Source organism: Cyrtonyx montezumae, unplaced genomic scaffold (assembly GCF_038088225.1).
Source record: "Cyrtonyx montezumae isolate F1298 unplaced genomic scaffold, pur_monq_1.0 scaffold_15, whole genome shotgun sequence".
Classification (NCBI taxonomy): Eukaryota; Metazoa; Chordata; class Aves; order Galliformes; family Odontophoridae; genus Cyrtonyx; species Cyrtonyx montezumae.
Genome location: NW_027071881.1, coordinates 8362798 through 8367796, shown reverse-complemented (window position 1 = coordinate 8367796; position 4999 = coordinate 8362798).

The window sequence follows — 4999 nt, the reverse complement described above, 5'->3', positions numbered from 1 at the left end:
GTAAGGCAGTTTTCCACTCTGTTACACTAAGGTTTTGATGATGCCTAGGGAATTGTAGTTTTTGTAATTAAGGTACTCTTCATTTTACTTAAAAATGAGTAATAAGATAATAACAATGACTGTATTCAAGGCAAGTGTAACTTCTAAGAGAATGCTATAGTAATAGGCCATATTTTTTTTAATAATTTTTCATTTTTGCCTTAAAAACACAGTAGGATTTGCTTGTTACTGTGTAATTTGGTTTGTAACAAGTACATCACAGGCATGTTGGGGGGGAACCTTGCCTTTGTGAAAGGATACAGTAGTAATGCTATGTCTCTAGAGTATCTCCTTACATTTGCAGTCCATAATTAATTGTGATAAAGCCTGGAGAATAATCTTGGTGGCTAAAGAGCTTTAATCTCTAGGTAGAAATAAAATTCAGCTATGGTGGCTTTTGTTATTTATTAGTATTGTAGGTTTAAGTATATTTATCTATTGAGATATTTGGCAATCTGTTGTAGGCGCACGTTCTCTACTTAAAAGCATTCGTACAGCATTAAGTCTTCAGTTCAGTGTGTGTTTAGTGTTGAGATAATAGATTACCACATAAAGTAACAAACAGTTAATTGTATGCTGCTTAATTTTTTTCTGAAGTAATTGAGTTTTTGAAATATACCTAAACTTACGTGGCATTTTGTTCATTATGTGGGCCTGTTTGTTTAAGCTGTGCTATGAGCTTACTGGCTAAATGGCTCAGCATTCAGCAACGTGCTCTTCACATCCGTATATTATTTTAGTGCAATTACTCATTAGTAGTTGCAGATGTTAAAAGATCTTTCTGACTTAAGTACTTGCTGGCAGAGGTTCTGATGGATATTTTTATCTTTGTTGGTATCTTTCTCTATTCTTTCTTCTCTTTTTTTATATACACATACAGGGAAGCATTTTAAGGGCTTTTACAAATATGATGTTTGAAAGCAAAATCATTGTCTATGTTGCTTAAGCAAAAGCATTCAGTCGGTCTGCGCTGTGTAAGTTCAGCTTTTGAAGATGCATCTGGGTATCTGAACAACTCACATGTAAAGGGTATGGAGTGCAATGGCTCTGTACATCTGTGTGTCATTGTGGTGGTTGGGGATCCAGACAAGGCTGTGAGATGGGTAAACGTATAAAGAAAACTTAATCATGGTCTTCTGTTATAAAAACTGCCTCCGAAGATCAAACAACCTCTTGATTGTCAACATTTCTTCTGTTGAGGTTCATACAAAAGTGATTTTATATCTGCAGAGAAAGATGGCTGTGTAATTTTAGCAGAACATATTTAGAGCTCGATATTATGCTGTGCCACGTTACAAAAACAGTCTTTAAGTCTCCTTTAAGAAAAAAGAGAACAACAGCCAACTATAGGTACCAAGCTACTTTCCTGTACAACACTGCATTACTGAAGTTTGCTTTACCAGAGTTAGTTGTTTGCATGGGCACTTCCAAACTAGTATCTGAAACCATGGTTTCACGACTTAAAAAGTCATTCAGCAGCACTAAAAGCAGCAGTGTTGTCTCTGTCTCTCGATTTTTGTCTGTGGCTGAGCTGGGAAGACAGGTTTTTGTATATATGCATATATATTTTAGTGGTAGATTGTTATTTCAGCCAAATTGGGTTGTATGAGCAGCAAGATTGCATCTTTTGCTACTGCTTTTATTTTGTTCCTAGGTCAGGTTAAGTTAATGCAGTGTCACCTAATTCCTTCTCATCTGGAGTTAGTTAGAAAGCATTTGTGTAATGAGCTTTTTTTTTTGGTTAGGCTCATTTTTATTAGGAAGGTGGTAGTGTTTGGGAGTCCTTTCACTGACCTGGTAAGGAACTGTGGTGGAATGTCTCTTTGCAGATGCTCTCTCTCAAATCATTTTGTAGATGTGCTGTGATACTATTACTGCTGCAATTACCTTTTTTGTTTCAGAATCAAAAGAGCAACCAGTGATGTAAAGTTGGAGGTCTGTAGATGAGAAGTACTGAACACCATGTCTGTGTTGCAAGAATACGATTCTGTAAAGCATGAATGAGGAGAATCAGATCTGTTTCATATGCTGCCATGTCTGCATGCTTTCATTCAAGGTAAGGTCATGTGAAAGAGCAGAAATCGGTTTGTTGAATTGCTGTGTTTATCGAGTTCAGTGTGGATGCAGCTGGAAACTCAAAAGGTGATGGAAAACTTATTTTTCTTATAAGATTTAATTGTTCAGCTCCTGTAGCCTAGGCTTTTTAGTTTAGACAGAGTTTTTTCATTTTGTCACAGCTTAAATGAGAGACCATACAAGTGAACAGCTTTCTTTTTTTAATTACTCTAGCTGGACATGCTTAGTGGAAGGAAAGAAGTTCTAAGAACAAAAAAACCTGGTGAATTTTCCTGCAACATGCTTATTTTGAAGTGGGGAGGAAGTGAACTGACATGGATAACATATGAACCTTCTATATCTCCTTGATGTGGATATTAAAGGAACCTTGAAAATATTTTATGGGGAAGTTGTTGGAGGCTTCTAATTTTAAATTCCTAACAGGAAATGATTAAACTGTAGAGGAGCCAACATAACAGACTGTTACTCTAAAACAAGAGCTAAATGCAGAGCATTCAAATGAACTTGTCAGATCTTTTTTTAATGCTGGTTTATTTTTCCTTTGATGTTTGCTGCAACCCAGATAAATATTTTTTTTTGTTTTGTTTTGCATTCTTCACTTGTTAATTAGTCACATTTCAGATGAAATGTTAAAGCAGTGTCACTATGGTTGTACCTCAGTGAACATGAAGAAATTGAGGTTGCTCTCCATCAGCTTCAGAGGTTAAATCCTTGCGTGGTCGTGCCTGTGCTCTTTCATTGACATTGAGAGGACAGGATGCTGGCCATTCAGTGCTGGTTTGTGCTGTGGAATTACAATGATTTTGCATGTACCCATGTATTTTTTGTTGTCTAATGTAGCTGAGGAAAAGGCGTGCTGCTGTGAGAAATGTCAGCACCTGTGTGAGCCTTCTTCCCTGCCTCTCCTACTGAGAAGGTAGGCTTGTTTGCTCATTTGTTCAGCACAGTCCCATAAAAGGTTTGATTTCTCAGGAGCTGCTGTATGAAGAGCAATGCAGAGTGTTGGTGTACGATGCTTTTCAGTCTCTGTGCTTCTCCTTTCTCCAGAACTTGAGATCCAGGCATGTGATCCTGTCTATCTTGTTCCCCTTAATTTCCTTTTCTGCTTTCCATTTTGCAGTCTTTTGAGGCTGTGGACGGGTGATCCTCAAAGGTTCTGTGTGAGATTGCTGGTGGTTATGTCTGACAGACTGCACTGTGTCTCAGTGAGTGCCAGAAACTATTCCATGGGAGCTGGGACACTTTTCTTCTGATATCAGCAAACCTAACAGATTCTTTGTGTTAAAGCTGGAGCTGCTTTAAGCTGTTTTAACTTTGTCACATTGAGAATCTAACCAATTTAGCTTAAGCCCAGCAGAGATTTTTCTTTAATGCAGTTAAAAGCTAACAATTTGGCATTCAAACTGAAAAAAAAAGTCATTTGAATAGCAAAAAGTGACTTAAGGTAGCTGAACCAGACAAAGCAATAATAACCTTTGTACAGCTACTCTGAAATGAATTCATTTTAATTTTTTTCCTGTTTTACGTTCCTGGAACCTCAGCTTTTGGATGCACGTTCCTATTTCTGCATGTAACTGTCTTAGCTAGGTCTCTCTTGTGAGCTGAAAGACTTCATGAAGGAATAATAAGGTACCAGCAGTTTAGTAGTTGCTGAGGGGCTGACTGGTCATGTGCCCTGGGAAACAGCAGCACTGTTGTTTTGCATTGTCAGTTTTGGGAGTGTTGTTGTTACATCCCCAAAAATGTTTATTCATTGTAATTTGATTAGATCTGAAGGAAGGTATGTGGTATTAGTTGCCTTGAATGTTAAATTTAGTATCAATGGAAATTAGGAGCTTCATTCCACTTGAAAATGCAAACCAGAACTTGGACATAGGAGAATAAGATATACTATGGTGTTTGACTGCGAGTCCTTCATCTTTACTACCTTTTTTCCCCTCTTATTTCCTTGTCTTCACAAATAACACACTATCTAGAAAGTGGTTACATGAGGTATAGGGGGAGGAGTCCATCTGTCGCTGGAGGAGACTGAATTGGTTAGAAAATTATTACCTATATTGAGCTGCAGTTCTTAGAGTGGCTCCATTTATTTAATTATGAAATAGGAAGATTGCATTTACTCAGAAGTAATGCTGAGACATAAGCTGTCCTTGAGATTAAAGAGAGCTATAACATAAATTTTACTGCAAGTGTGCCTATATAAAATGTTGCTTTATACAGCTTAAAGGAGACGTTTATTTTCTTTTAAAGCAGGATTTCTCAGTTCTATATTTGGCTGTTGATCTGGTGATTGATCTGATGATATAAAGACCTGTAAAATCGGGGAGGGATAGTTATCTCATTGGATTACTGTGGATTAATTCATGTGTAACGGGTTTTCAAATCCCTAGGAGCTCTAGAAATGCAAAGCCTTGTTGATATATTTCCTGTTTCTAAGTCCTTTGACTTTGACGTGGTTAATGGAAGGAAACCCAAAGCGTTTGGAGCGCTCGGGCCGAAGAACTGCCTCCGTTTTAAAAAGTGGGAATATTTTTGCAGCGTCCAGGGATCTCTTCGGCTGCTTTCAGCTCGTAACGGGAAGGAGCTCTGGGAGTTGAAACAATATTTCGAATTTCAGCTATGAGCACGGAGTGCACGAGTCCCTCCTGCGTGCAGGGGGACGCTTACCCGGAGCCTTACGGTCCGCGAGCCCCGGCGCTGCCCGGCGGGGCTCTGACCGCGCGGCGCCGCCCGCAGTTCCCCGCTCCGGGGCCGCGCTCCCGCCGGCCGCCACCCGGGGGCGCTCTGGAGGCGGCGCCGCTCGCTGCCGCCCCTTCCGGCGGGCGGGGGCGCGGCAGGGGGCGCTGCGGCGCGGAGCGCGGCGCTCCCGCGGCTCCGCCGGGGA